The sequence below is a fragment of the Malus domestica genome, chromosome 13 (genome assembly GCF_042453785.1).
Source record: "Malus domestica chromosome 13, GDT2T_hap1".
Classification (NCBI taxonomy): Eukaryota; Viridiplantae; Streptophyta; class Magnoliopsida; order Rosales; family Rosaceae; genus Malus; species Malus domestica.
The window spans coordinates 3,373,734-3,389,841 of record NC_091673.1 but is presented as its reverse complement, the minus strand read 5'-3'; the positions used below and the strand labels follow the sequence as shown (position 1 = coordinate 3,389,841).

The following is a 16,108-nucleotide window of genomic DNA, read 5'->3' as shown; positions in this document are numbered from 1 at the left end:
TATGTACGAGTTTGTGATTTAGCCTATTGTATCACTGTAATGCACGTAGGACCCGTGATTCACAATATCAACGACAACATTAAGGAGTTTTGAAATGTAATAATTGTAGAAAGAAATTCAAAAGCAAAACATTTTGGTACGAAAGAAGCTATAAACTGGAAAGTGATCATCTCTTGATTTTTTCATCTTAATCCACCATATTAGGAATCCATGTCATTGAAAATTGATCCAACGGTTGAAATTATTATAATTTTTAAAGCAGAGCTCTGTTTGTAACCGTTAGATCAAATTTCAATGACATTAATTCCCTAATTTGATGAATTATAAGAAAGAGATCCGAAGATGATCCATTTTACTATAAACCGACCAGGAGGACCAATTGGAGAAGTTTTCGTGCATGCAAATGCATGCGTGTCCCAGTCCAAATTTGGGTTTGGTATTTTTGGATCCATATAATTGTTCCTTCATACGGTCACAATCTTATTGACTTGACTTAATTTCTTTTTCCAAGTAATTATATTTCTTCTTTTTATTAAACGTCTCAAAATTCAGCAGGAGATTAATAGTTTAGTTAATTAAAAACATTCATCCTTACATCCGATATTCTAAATTACAAATAGTCTTTTTCCAATATCGCTTGTTTTAGAAGAAAAGTCACAAAATATAAACTGAATTAAGAAGTTGTAACACCTCAAAGTGGCGCTGTGATGACTTGAAACAGTTAAAACTGCTTAAACAAATAGCTGCAGAGCTATTTTCATATGACTTAAAACACTGATGACTTGAAACAGTAGAAACCGCTGAAACAAATAGCTGCAGAACGTATATCTTGCTCCTCTCCAAATCAAATAAATAAAAAGGGAAATTCTGGTTTCAATCGATCACGGATCAGCGGCTATGTGCGTGGCTCTTTTTCCTCCGGTAATCGGCATTCTTCAGAGTCGGTACAATTGATGCCTGAGCTTTCCTGTGCATCATGTCCATCCTCATGCTCTCAGTTTTCTCAATTTCTGAATACGCATTTATTTTGTTTAAAAACCTCAGTTTTGATTTCAGAGTCCCTAACAACTTGATTAGGCTCCTCATCACCATGCTTGAACTTCCAATCTGATCAAGGAAAAGAGACATATATGAGGTTTTATTTTATTTTTGGGTTTAAACGCGTTCTTGAATGTTTAGATGATTTTTTAGCGTAAGGTACACACACTAAATGAAAATGAAAATAACATACCAATTAAACGCAGCCGGACGTACTATTCCGAGGAAGGATTGGAAGAGAGCCGGGCTGGTCGGGTTTAAACCAGTTTGATCAAAGGCTTGAGAAATCATATTAATTAAGCAGACGTATTAATATAAGTGTTAGAGGGCTGGCTATGCATAATTATGTATAAACAGTGCAATAATCCCATAATTAGCTGGAGTCACGAGAGTGAATCTTGTGTTGGATACAGCCTTGGCTGAAGACGATTTGATTAATGAAATCATATAAGCAATGCAATAATTATTGATTCTAATCGTAAATTATTAAATTTAAATTAGCCACCCATAATGAGCTCTTATTGTTAATCAAGTCTTTCAGGGTTAATTATAAATTTCACCAACTAGTGTAATTATTTTCATTTGTAAATAATAAGTCTTAAGTTACTAACTAGTGTTATGTATCATTTTCATTTGTAAGTGAGAAGTTTTGAGTTTGACTTATTGATGATGATAGTTATGACTTTCCTATTGTGTGACATAGGCCGCGATCCTCTCTGGGTCTCTGAGTACAGAGCCAACAGACCCAAAAAATCAAGCCACTTCATTTATAGCATGCAACATTTATTAACACATGGCCCACCATTCACAAAATCAAGTCCTTGAATGCCTCAGATCTCTCTCTTGAACTATTTGAATTTTCGAGCGGACACAAAGATTCCGAAAAAATCTCAATTCCAATCACTCTTCATTTAAAATAGAATACAGTTGTATAAAAATATTATAAATCCCAAGAACGATATCCTAATTCAGTGGTTGGTTCCGTGAAGAAGCAAACGTTTTGTCAATTACCCTACAAGCCTCAGATCTGTCAACAGACGCCGTTACGTAGGAGAAATTTTTAATTTAATAGGAACACGAATGATACACTACGTGTTTTTACGTAAGTGATGAAAAATTTTACTTTTTAAGTTATTAAATTTTTAACACACATATCTCATCAATTATATAACAACACGTAATAAACCAACTAGTGTGACGATCACACTAAAAATCTCTCATTACGTAGATAGCACCATTTCGTAGAAAGACTAATGACTTGTGCAATTATTTTCGGCTGCTTTGACTCGGTCAAGTTTGTCGAGAAAGTTCTATAAAAAGGGACTTGGATTATCTGTATTCCCCCATTCCATACCCTTCTTATCTATTCATATTTTTGTGTTCACGGTTAAATCATATTAACATTTTATATTAATTTTTTTATAAAAATAATAAGATAAAAAATAATAAAAATATAAAATATTAACGTGATTTAACTGTCATATTAACATTTTATATTAATTTTTTTATAAAAATAATAAGATAAAAAATAATAAAAATATAAAATATTAACGTGATTTAACTGTAACCAAAGAAATAAAAAAAAGATAAAAAAACATACGGGATGGAAATGGCAGACAACCTACGTCTTATAAAAAGAGTTGTTGAGGCAGTGAAATCATTGCATGCATGAGTGGCATGGGAGTTGTGATACCCGTGGGAAACGCTTTTGCGCCGCTCTCAAAACCTTAAGGTCCACGAATTCCCCATCAAAAATGTAAGAAAAAGAAGTCCGTGAATTCAACACACAAGGACAATTTCTTCTTTTCCACGATCGTTTGTTAAATTGGTCCGGTGCCACAGAGCCACATAGTACAAACAGAAGAGAATTGTTAAAGAGATTCTTTTGAAAATGATCTTTTATAAATTATTTGTCATTTCATATTTTTAGTATAATATTTATAATATTAACATAAGAATTAACATTAAAATATAGGATAATCATAAAGAATCTCACTTTGAGAGAAAATATAGGATGGAACATGCTTTGATAATTCCTCGTACTTATTATTCATTCAATTTCCCAACTCTTTAATTGTTATATATGTTTATATAGTTAGATTGTAATATTGTTTTGTAATTTTATTTTTATTCTTTAGCTAAACGAAGGAAAAATAATTCTAGGAATGTGCATAGTTGAGACACTAATCGGGGCATTTGTAGCGACTCTTATATTGCAGTGTTAATTAAAACTTGATCCCTAATCAACCCAAACATATTTACTTATTTTTTCTCTCTTAATTTCTCGATCTCATATAATTAAACGTTTATAATTTGAACGATAGCATTGTTGACATTTTCCCCCTCAAATTTGGAAAAATGCAATTTTCCAAAGAAAATGTTTAAGTGGTGAGATACAGTAGAAGATGAATTAGTATTAGATTGTCCGACAAAAAAATTACTTTTGCTCTAAGTTTTGAATAAAACTGTCTTTCAACTATTTAACCTTTGGTTTAATAGTATTCGCAAAATCTCAAATTCAATTTACATAGATAGTAAAAATGATACTTAATAATTATTTATACAAGACCGTAGTCTTGTTAAGATCCTAGGGGTGCGTTTGTTGCACCGGACTGTCTCGGACTGCATTAGCTTCAGGGACTAAGCTGGACTGGCTTAGACTAGACTAAGCTAGACTAGTTTAGTGAAGCGTTTGGTGCAGTGTCGGACTAAGAAGCAGGATTACAATATTATATTATTTTATATTAATTTAATATATATTGATTAATATTTTATTATTACTTTATCTTGTTTTTTCCTTCTTCTATAATCATCATCCTCTCCAATCTTCCTTTCCCTTTTTCCCCTTCTCCGATCTCTGTTAACTTGTCCCTACACCTCTCCATCCCCCTTTCCCTTTTACTACACCTCTCCATCCCCCTTTCCCTTTTACCCCATTTTTGTCTGTCCGCCTCTCCCTCCTATTTCCCTTTTCTCCATCCCCTTTCCCTTTTTCCCCTTCTCCAATCTCTCTGTAACCTTATTTCTCCACCCGCCTCTCCATCCTCCTTTCCCTTTTTCCCCATGTCCCTCCGCCTCTCCCTCCTATTTCCCTTTTCTCCAATCTCTGTAAACTTACTTGTCCCTACGCCTCTCCAACTTCCAGCTTTCATTGAATCCCATGCCGTAGAAAATCGAGGTCGATGAACCCAGGGCAGCGAAGCAGACGAAGGAGATAAAGATGCAGCGAGAGTGGACGAAGGCAAGAGAGGACGATGGAAGGTCTTAGCTAGTCCTATGGGTGTCGAGGTCTCTCGCTAAGACCGGCTAGTGAAGGAGTTTGTGAAAGCGAGTCCCACCTAGTGCCATTAATGTTAGTCCCGCCAGCCACCAAACACAGGATTATAATCCTATTTAAGCTAGTTCAAGCCAGTCCCTCCTAAGGAGCTGTAACAAACGCCCCCTAGACGTGTTTCGTAAGTTAATTCCCCAAACCTGCTGCGCGGCTCCACTGACCCACTCTGTTCCTCCTCGTTCGCCTCCCGCTTTCTTCAACGGACCTTGTCCATGTTGTGTTTGACCCATACATTTGTGAGTAATTATGTTGACAATAATTGAAGACATGGTAACTGCCACAAGCAAAGTTGGAAGCAAGCAAGACTTGACCTTGTGTTTGCTTGCACATAATTGTGCATGTCTTATTGTGCATGTTTTCTCTTCTATGCATTAAATGACAAATGGAGAAAAGTTGTACTTTATAGATTAGGTATAGACTTTGGTGCATGCTAGGTAGGCTAGGTAATAATTATGTCATATGAACTTAAGACTTTTTGGTCTTGGTTGTTGGCATAGTTGCTAGTGTATGCTTATAACTAGATGCAATATTTGTGCATTTAGTAATGCTTAGAAAGTGGGAAGGTAAGCATCATAGAAGCATCCAAGGGGAGAGCATCCTGCTCTCCCATGGGAAAGGTTGAACATGGGTTGAGAGAAAATCAAGAGAGCTAGAGTGAAAAGTATTATAGTGAAAAAACTCTTGGGATAGAGTGAGGCTCTTGGGAAAATTCTATGAGTGGGTGTGCAAGGGATTCGGGATTGAGTTATGTTGATTTAACTCATGTGTACTTGTACTGTTATTCATAGTGAAGAGCAATATCTCTCCAGGGACGTAGGCAGGATTTTTGCCGAACCTTGTAAATTTCTCGGTGTCTTTATTTCTTGTATTTTATTATATTCAACTGAGTGTGATTTGATGAGGTTGTAATCTAAATCTCGTTTCTGCACTAACGAACCAGCCAAGGCACAACAGTCCAGACCCGGATTTTCCGCCGAAGTCCCGGCGTTTCCGTTCGTTGGCAGGCACCCAGTCCGGACGGCTCGCCTCCAAGCGGTCTGTCAGTTCGAACGAATCCGATGCTTCATTCGGGTCTCCGGGCTCTTCATCCGGCATCCTCCGCCATTGATTTTCTCACATTGTGTCACCGTCTCAAGATATGCGCTGATTCTGCTTGTTTTCCATATGTTTGGTTACCGAGAAATTAATCAATAAAATGAATGGAAAGTTGGAGAATTGTTTGTGTATGTGATCTGCAGTCTATAAAGATTGAAAATTTGTGTTGTAGTCTCTGAGAGATTGGGTGGGAGCTAGCTAGGAAAGTTGAAAATTTAGGTACTTCTGAATTTTCTCAACTACCAAACACAGATGGGTGCTTGAATTGAACTCCATGTTTCATATTGTGAAAATCTTGATTGAGATGTTTTGGAATGCAATCCATACACTAAGTGGGACAAAGTGGAAAATTGACTTGCCGGGAAGAATTTAGTAACTTTAGTTTTAAAACTTGATAGGATTTTCTAATGAAGAGAAAAATGATTCGTGGAAGTAGTAATAGTGGGGGTGTATATAATATGTCTGTTAGCAGTGAATTACTAAACAAGATTAAAACATGAACTACAACCTGAAAAGAATTAACCACAATTCGTGTATGAGAGGACGAAAAAGAAAAGCATACCTGCAGCAGTTCCAGATCTTGAAGCCATGACGCCAAGCTTTTCAGTGAACCTTCTCTTCTCTCGCATATGATCAAGAACTCGACTTACAAATAGGTTTAAATCCCAATATGAGCGTGTGTTCTGTAAGAAGAGAGGCCACTATATATATACATATAGTCTTTTCCATAACAGATAGGATTCCCAATTAAAATCCCTATAGGAAACAAATACTTGTTTCCTTGTTCCATAAGAACTGATCTCAATGCTATACAAAATCCTTCTTTGTCAAGGATAAGTATTCCTCTTATTAACAAGACTTTTCTATCAAACTGAATACATATAACGGGTCCCAAAACTTCTCTATCTCATACTCATATTCTTACAATGTCTTCATTATATGAATTGCAAGAAGATTCAGGGTATCATATCCCTCTCTCTCGTAGACCACAAAAAGGAAGGGTTGGATCAATCAATCAGGGAATAAAGGGTTCAGAGTCCATCGCAGATCATATGTATCGCATGGCTTTGATGTCCTTGATTGCTGGTGACGTTCCTGGCTCGAATAGAGAAAGGTTGGAGTTCGGATGCTATATGATGGCCTATGCTCTTTATCATTTTCTAATCGGACTTGCTTGATTATACATGTAATTGATATGCCACTTGGACCTTTTTCTGTGCAGTACCTTATTTTCTCGTGTTTTGCCTTCCCTTACCTCAACAGAACAGGTGTATCAAGATACAAATTGTGCACGACACTGCAGAAGGTATCTTTTGTTCCCTTGTTCTTTCACGTTATTCATCTGTATTATATTTACAATGGATTTAGTGTGATACCTATATATATAAATGTGTTTTGATAGTAGATTGCTATTGAACTATTCTCAGCTATTGTTGGAGATATAACACCATCTGATGGCGTACCGGAAGCAGTGAAGAGCAGAATGGAGCAAGCAGCTTTGGATGAAATGTGCTTGGTTCTTGGTGGAGGGATTAGGGTTGATCATTAATTTTTAAGGAAAACTAATGAAAAATGTTTGAAAACTTTAAGTTTTAACGATAAGGACAAAATAAAGGGTAAAGTGAATAGTACCAGGATTGAATTTTTAGTGTAAAAATGTGATTTTTCGTTAAAGTGAACAATACCATGAGCTTTTCGTTAAAGTTCCCTAATTTTTATCTTCCTGCAACTCTTTTTATATCTGAAAATATTCATTTTCAGAATTGTATTAATTGGAAAAGTTCTTATCTGCAGCTGGAGAGATCAAAGAAATTTGGACGGTGTATGAAAATAATTCGTCCGTAGAGGCTAATCTTGGGAAAGATCTTGACAAAGTATATATATTTAGGCATTCGTATTTAATGTTATATGGACATGCTTCAATATATTAGGCATACAGATGAAATGTCTAATTTAGTTCTTTACTAGATATTAGGCCCGTGCGTTGCCCCGGAAACCAGCTGTTTTAGGTGTAATCGGATAAATAAAATACATTTAAGTTGAATAAATTCAAAGATGAATAAATTCAACACAATTATGAACAAACAAAGGGATATATGAGTGGATGAGGTCGATAAGATAAACAGTTTTGCTTTTAAATACATTCAAGTGAGTTGGCATTTAAACACATTGTATAATGAGTGGGAAGAAATTGAACGTCTTTGATTAGAAAGAGATGGTTTCAAAAAAAGTTCTGTTTCCTTAAGAAACAGAAGAAACATTTAGTTCACACATATAATATGTGTCATGTAGTGTAGACAGCCATTTCAACAGGTAATTAAAAATAGAAAGTGTTGAGGACTTGTTCAAGTAGCTAATTTTGTAACCACAACTGTTCAAAGGCAAAAATAAGCAGAAGGTTTGTTTCCATACAAGACTGAAGAAATAGAAGCAAGCTACAGTTTACACATATTTTGCCCTTGTAGTTAAGATGGCAAAATATATGCTCTGCAGCCTACATACCTCACTTGTGCAACATATGCCTTACACTGAAAAACATCAAAAATCGAATACAAATTTGTAAATCATGGACAGATTTTGTTTTACATTTTTATAATCAAATCAAGTGGCAGTGTAGCATGTAAAATTACAAACTTGAAGCAACCATAGAGCAAAAATTAAGATGTAGAGATGACACGCCCCGATCCCGATATTCCCTGAATACCAGGATAGGCACATGATGGCCGACATCCGAGGGTGACGAAAGCCATTTATTGAGTGCAAATGCTGAGAATAAATGATGGATAAGACTTATAAATATAAAAAGTTCAAGAATATGCATTTAAGGAACGTGTTCAGAGCATACAACTAACTAGAACAATAAAAGAAATAATATAAAATTGAATGAACAAAGAAGTGGGTCCTACATCGAGAGGACTCGAAGATGTTGATGCGGAAATGCCTGGATGCCGGGATTTTATGCCTCGATTCTAAGTCCTGAAGGGGGCGCAAAACAAACATGAGTGGACCAAGTTGATATATATATATATATATATATATATATAATAAAACAGTTATCAACGTACTAACCCCCATGTTTTATGAAAACACATATATCATGATAAACATAGGTTTTCCGAAACCTAGCATGTCGTGCAATATCTCAAATCATAATTTGTATATATAACAATCACTAGTGAATTGTCCGATAACCTGCAGGCCCCATGCCGGCTCCTCGTCTTTGAGCAGACAGTAAGAGGAAAATACACTTCATGCCCCATGCCGGCTCCCCGTCCCTGTGCTAATAGCCAGAGGAAACACACTCCAGGCCCTATACCAACACCAAACCGTCGCCCGGGACGGACCGGAATCTATCCCTACATCCCGTAGCGGAAAGGATCACTAGGTAAGTACAAAACCATTTAACACATATATATTGAAAAGCAACTTCATAGTATAAAGTCATCCATCATCTATACTATAAAGAGGTGTTCGAAACATGTTCTAAATATCATATTGTCATCCATAAGATATTCTATAAGAACGTAGGTTATAGGAAAAATAGTAATAATTCAAACTAGCCTCAATAAGAATGTTATCTCAAAGCATCTCATAAACCATGCTTTTCATGTATGCATTTCTATTATTAAAACATCATTTTAGAAGGGGTCCACTTAGGGGTGGGTTCAAAAAACCGAAAACCGAAAAAACCGACAACCGAACCGAACCGAGGCCGAAAAAAACCGAACCGAAAAAAAACCGAACTGAAACTGTCAAACCGAACCGAACCGAATCTGACCGGTTCGGTTTCGGTTTTTGAGGTTCGAAAACTGAACCGAACCGAACCGAACCGATATATATATATTTAATTTTTTTTCAATATTATAAATAATTTAGGCATACAATCATAACAAAACAGAACTTGTTGCCAAGTTGGTTTAAGCGAAATTTTTCACACTGGTGGCAATGGGTTCGAACCCTCATGCCTTTAGGATTTATGAGATTGTTTTTTAATTTTGTTGAGAAATCAACAAAATCCTTTAACCCTAACTTTTTTATTTTTCATTCCCCTATTCTCTCTCTTGTTCCCTGCCTCCAGACTCCCTCCATGAACCCTAACCCAGTAACCCTCTCGCGCCGCCTGAGCTTCCTGTCTCTCTCGCTCGGTCTTCAATCGCTCTGTCTCTCTCAATCTCTCAGGCAACCCGCGACAGCGCGACCCTTCTCACTCTCAATCTCTCACACCTCGCCCTCTCCATCAGTCTCTCATCTCGCCGTTTCGAGTCTCGATAGCAAAAGGTTAGCCTCCTCTCTCTCTCTCTCGGTCTTCAACTTCAATCACTCTCTGTCTCTCTCAAACTCTCTGTCTCTCTCGGTCTTGAATCTCAGGCGACCCACGACGGGGCGACCCATCTCACTCTCAATCTCTCACACCTCGCCCTCGCCGTCAGTCCTTCATCTCGCCGTGAGCTTCTTCTTGCCATTTCGAGTCTCGACTGCAAAAGGTTAGTCTCGCCGTGAGCTTCTTCTTGTTCGTTCGCAGACGGAAGCTCTCTACTCCAAACTCTACGAAAAGTACACAAAAATCAAGGTGTTCTGTGTTCTTTCCCACTTCTTTACAATTTTTTTTGCTCATTCATTTTTTTTTGCTTAATCAGTTAATTGTATGTTAAATTTGCTCAGGGGAGAAATTTGAGGTTAGGGAAATAGAAAGTAATTGTCTTTTTTTGTACTTCTGAATTTTTTTTGCTCATTCATTTTTAATTGCATGCTAAATTTGAGTTGGGAACTTTTGCTTACTTGTTACCCAGTTGGATTTTTTTGAGCTGCTTTTGCAGTTTCTTTCTTCGTCTTAATTTGGGAACAATTTGATCATGTTTGACTTATCATTTTGTTTTTGGGGTAATCTGTCAAGCTGGTAATATATGTGGAAGCTCGGCTATTGGAGGAAATCAGCAGCTTTATGGTTTGGCAAGGTGTAGTGACGATAGATAGCCTACTTTTATGTATAATTTGAAAGAGGATGGAGATAAGTATATTTCTCTGGGAATCAGAGCTTCCATGATATGTGATTACCTGTTATCTTTGAATTTCTCTGCCGACTCTTGTATTTCCTTAAGTGAAACTATGGCCCTGCAAATTTGACATGTTGTTGAAGGTTGTAAATCATATGTTGTTCTTTTAGTGGTAAAAATCTTGTTAAACATGTATTTTCATTTAGGTTATGGACTCTTGGACTTGCTAAGTCATGATGGAAAAGACCAAAGATTCATTGGTAACGTGTTCTGAAAAGTAGCATAGGCATTGCAATTCTCTGAGTAGCGTTTTATTATGGATAACGTTTTTGGTGCTGAAGGAAGATTTCCATCAAACCTAGCATCAATAGAGCATATTGTTTCTTGACTACATTATGTATGAGTATTAGAGTTTAAATTGTAAACGGATCTGGACAATATATGAAGTTGGTATTGATTTCTCAGAGAACAAATAGAATTGAACATCCAGGCTTGTTCTTGTTGACATGATTTATATAAGATATACTTATATCACTTTAGAGAAAACTGGTTATATGCATCTGTATTGTCTCAAATTAATTTTAGGCTTCCCTTCAAAGCGTTCTTTTTGTCCATCCATCTGGGTGGTGTTCAATTTTAGATTATCCTTTGAATACTAGACGTCCAGATAATGGCTTTGTGGTCCTTCAAATAAATTACTGATAATGTTCATGCAGTTGATGGTGAAACAGGTATGGTAATTAAACGACTTCATGTTTAGGAATGATAGGCTTGTACTTTGTATTTTAAAGATGTGTGCATTTTTCATATAAATTTTGTTCATTGTGTTAGAATGCTTATATTATAATTGTGTTGGAGATGTTAAAATTTTAGATTTCAATTTTGTTTTCATTTTTTCCAAAAAAAAAAAAAAAAAAAAAAAAAAACCGAAAAAAACCGAAACCGAACCGAAAAAAACCGAAAAAAAAATGGACCGAACCGAACCGAACCGAAATTTCGGTTCGGTTTCGGTTTTGGCAAAAAACCGAACCGTTTTGAACCGAACCCAGCCCTAGGTCCACTCACAGATACTTAGCCGTCGAAGAGCCACGCAAACTAGCAACCATGGAAACGTCACAAATATTGTCCCTAAGCACATAAATGGTCCAATTAATAAAACTTTATTATAACAATTGAATTTGGAAAAACGGATGTTGGAAACGGATTCAGGACGTCGAATTACCCTAAGAATGGACTCATTTAAACTTCGTAAAAGTTGATAGAATATTCCTAGAATATTCCTTGACGGAATATTCTCTAATGGAATATTCCCTAACGGAATATTTCCCATAAAGGGTTTGGACAGATCAGGGTTAAAGGTTAAGGGTAATGAGGTTTAATGGGTTGGCTTAGGATGCACGGGCATAAGGCCCTAAAGGAAAATGGCCTAAAGGCCTTTAGGGTTTTTAAAATCAATTTAATAAACAAAAATAATTTAAAAGGTTAGGGTTGGGCTTAGGGCCCCCAACCGCTAAAGCTCAAAGGCCTTAAACCTAAGGGTTTTTGGGTTCTATAGAGGACGGGCCTATAGCCCTAAATAAAATGGCCCAAAGGCCTTTTTATTAAACCAATTAAAATTAAAACAAAATGAATAAATAAAAGAAATGGGTTTGGGTTGGGCTCGGCAGGAAAGGCCCAAAAGGCCTATTCTTGATGGGTCGCCGGACCCAAGGAAGAAGAAGGCCGGAATTCGGCTGGAAATCTACACCAACTTTAAACAGCCATAACTTTGTCAAAACTCAACGAAATCGAGTGATTCAAAAAGGAAAGTTGTAGTTCTAGAAGAGACAAAGAGAATGGTACCTTACAAGACGTCTAACTCGCAATGGTTTGACCGAAAACTGCCTCGAAAGCCTCTGAGGTCGCTGGAAACTGGGTAAGAGTCAAATGAGTATAACTTCTTCAATACTCAACGAAATTGGGTGAAACAAAAAGGAAAGTTGTAGTACTCAGCGAGACGAAGAGATTTATATCTTGCATGCCGGCCAACGCATAGTGGTTTGGCCGGAAAATTCCTCGAAAGTGGCCATGCTCGCCGGAAAATTTGGAAAAGCTACTCCGAGCTATTTTCTGCGATTCAAACGTATACACAACTTAAAACAAGCTTCGATATAACCCTAAAATACAAAACAAGGTCTTCTAGAAGCTTACCAACGTCGGAACGATACGAAACTCGACGGAGAAGATGATGAACAGTACCGGCCGAAAGGAAGAGAAGGGTTTGGGGTGTTCTTTCTTCGATTCTAAGCTCACTAGGGTGCTAATGGAGATGTTGATGTTGTTGTGGTGTTGTTTGTTGGTAAGAAAAGCCCTCGGAGGGGTTGAGATAGAAAGAGCCGAGAGAGAGTGATAAGGGAGAGTGAGGGAGAAGAGAGAAAGAGGAAGACTTTTCAGAAAAATAAAAGAAAATGGAAAGGGAACCGGGGGACAAAACAGGGTGGGCCCCTTGGGCACACCATTTAAGACTCAAAAACCATTTTAAAAGCAAGATAATCTCAAACTTAGTGAAAATACAATTTAAATTATGGGTGGGTGTAACAAGAGATATCCTCAAACTTGCAACATACTGTATGGAAGCTAACAGTAGAGGTTTGTGAAGCGAACTGCGGCATGAATTGTAGTCAATTGAACAAAAACATAGTAGTTTAACTAAAAAATGCATGATGAAATGGATTCATAGTTTTCATGCATGACACAACTCTATATTATTCCATAAGTCAACTTAATATCATTCCACAAAGTGAAATTAGAATGCTTACTTGTTGTAGAAAGGGCAATGCCACAATGAAGGCATATGGCGAAACTTAGTAACCTGTAGCATTCATTGCACTTTGTAGCCAATATGATTTTGCCTATCTGATGGCATCTGCCAACACAAAAAAGGCCACAAAAAGGATGCCAAGTCTACTTTGATTCTTATGACATGCGATAAATAGAACAGATAGATGATGTTTTCCATATCAATAACATACCAAGAAATGTAAAGGACACAACACATTAGCTTATAATTCAAAAGATTAAATGAACTATAAATGGTCCAATGGTTAATCGAACAAATTCAATACAACTTAATCACATTCTAATTTTAAGCTAAGCACTATATTGCCAAGAAAAGTGCCCATATTGCCCCTCTGTCACTCTCTCCTCACTAACTCTGCGCACCAACCCATTAATTAACCCCAAAAAATGCACATAGCCATGCTTTCTCCTTTCTCTGTCAATCTCTATCTCCCTATCCATCTCTCTCCATAAAATCACAAATCCCCCAAAACCGGACCTAACATACTTAAACAATTAGAAAATCTAAGGCACCATTAAAGAATACAATTGAAAAAAGAACTTATCTTTGGATTTGAGGCATGCAACGCAAGATCCGGCACACCCCACTCTCAGTAGGGTTTGTTGATGACCCCTACCCCGTCTCCCTAAAATCCCGACGATCCATATGGTATTCTCTGACCATACCGACCCTCCCATCTGCAGCAACAGTGCCGAGACCCCTACCCCTCCCCCTCCCCCTCGCTCTCCTTGCATCGCCATCTCTCTCTCTCTCTCTCTCTCTCTCTCTCTCTCGCAGACCCTCCCTGAAACCCTAATTGAATGACAACAAATGATACCTAACCGGTGACCCCCCATCTCGCCCAAAACGGAGAGGACAAAATTGCCCTTCATAATACACCATCCCCACCATCGGATTCTAATCTTAGACGGGCAAAAATGTAATTAAATAATTTGGGCATCACTAAGGGCCAGGCTTCCCAGCCAAAACCAACACATTTGGGCCTAGCTAAGGGCCGAGCTGCTGACCCAAAACCAACACAAAGACCAATGGCATGGTTGTAATTAATCTGAAATTCGGATTGAAACACTATTCATTTCTACAGTGCCAATTCCAAACCTTTCTTTAGACTAAAGTAATGTTGCAACACAAGAAATATACTCATTCCTACTTGCGTGCTGCGTGCTTATATGGGCTGACATGAGTTACGCGTATAGACCTTTCAGACCTTCCACTATTTCTTAAGATTTCCCTTCATTCAGTATGGTTATGCAATTCTGTCCAGGTTGAAATGATTCTGCAAGCGTTGGAATACGAAATGGGTAAAAGTGTTTCATTCTTTTGCTGTAACTTTGTTAGCTTTCTTATCTTCCTCTCTTGATATTTTTATTCCCAAACAGAACATGGAAAGGTGCTGGATGAGTTCTTCATTTCGACAGCAGCTAGATTGATTTATTTTGATGCTAACTAGAGTAGGGAAATTTGTGATTTCTGCTATTTGTAACTATTATTTTTTGTTTGCCTTCTTTTTCCCCAGGCAAATTCCAAACGAAACTAGGAAAGAGTTGGGCAGCTGTGATAATTGCTAGAAGAAATTCACGATTAGGCAAGAGTAAAAAAGGATATTTCTCACGTCATGGTTCGCAGTCAAGCCTCCTTGTTGAAGTTGGCCGCCACCCTGCTGCACGTTCCTTGTTAACCATTTTTTTGTCTTCTCGCATGAAGGGCAAACAAGGATCTTGTATTATAGAGCACCCCCCAACAGGATTATAGGATCTCCAGTTGCCGCTGTGGAATCCAAGCATACATCCGTGGAGGCCCGGGTGAAAGTAAAGGTACGGTAATCTCCAAATATATGAAGCTGCTTCAATCCACCAGCTGAACACCACTAAACACGGTAGTTCTTGTAAACTTTTCTCATTTTTCATTTTTTTGAATTTTAAAATAGTTAGTTTTTCTCCTTCGTATACCGGAAACACATCGATTAGATATGTCCCGGAGTGTATCAAGTTTAGAGTAACCCAGAAAAATGAACTTCTCTTGCAACAAACTTGCTTAATTTTCAATTAAGTTAGTTTGGTGAGACGGAGGTTGTCAGGTTAGGCTTGTATTGTGGATCTCTAAGTTCAAGTTAGGCGGATTGGGCTTAAAGCCCTTTGTTCTATTTTCTTTACTTTTGGGGCAAACTTTTTAGACATTCCTGCGCCTAAAATCAATGTGACCCAAATGGGTAAATTATCAATTAATAAGCTTAAGCTAAAGGTAACGTAATTTGGTTTGGTTGACTTTTTAACTCTCAAATGCGAGAGTAACTTTCATAACACAAATATATCAGGAACGTGATTTCTCTTGCTAATAATATAATGTTTTTTAGAGAAATTTACGCGTGTTGTATAATTGACGCAAAACGTTATGTTAAATAGGTAAACATTTTAACTCAACTCAAACTTGTTACCAAAAAATTTTAATAACACTTAACAAGATGTGATTGATATGAGATACGGCAACTAACTCATGTAATATCTTAATTGCAAAGGAGTTCTCCAACTCCTCCGTGTCTAGAAAGTTGCACCACATGTGGCATCGTTTCAATAATGAAGTGCAAGAATACGACGTCAATGTGCGGGGAGTAGACTTTGGGAACCTTGATGTCGTGGTCGTGGTTGCAACTTGCATGTGTGTTTTCACTAGATTTCGGCTTTTCTTCCCACGATCTTATCACTTGGGCAGAATTGTTACTGTGCACGCGTGTGCTTCGTATATTCGCGGTTTGCTTTTACTTTTCTTCCCCAATACCACGTTTTCAAAGTGATTAGTTTTTAAATGAGC

General features: G+C 37.3%; 1 long non-coding RNA gene and 1 pseudogene across 1 annotated transcript; one reads left to right on the top strand and one right to left on the bottom strand.

Moving 5' to 3' along the window:
* Window positions 1-547: 547 nt before the first annotated feature.
* Window positions 548-1,459, bottom strand: LOC139190549 (uncharacterized). Its single transcript, XR_011574849.1, has 2 exons — window positions 1,232-1,459; window positions 548-1,107 (listed from the first exon to the last, which is right to left on the bottom strand). It is a non-coding gene; the product is annotated as an uncharacterized lncRNA (long non-coding RNA).
* A 3,445-nt stretch (window positions 1,460-4,904) lies between these two features.
* LOC103452297 (uncharacterized) lies at window positions 4,905-15,452 on the top strand (annotated as a pseudogene).
* The last annotated feature ends 656 nt before the right edge of the window (window positions 15,453-16,108 follow it).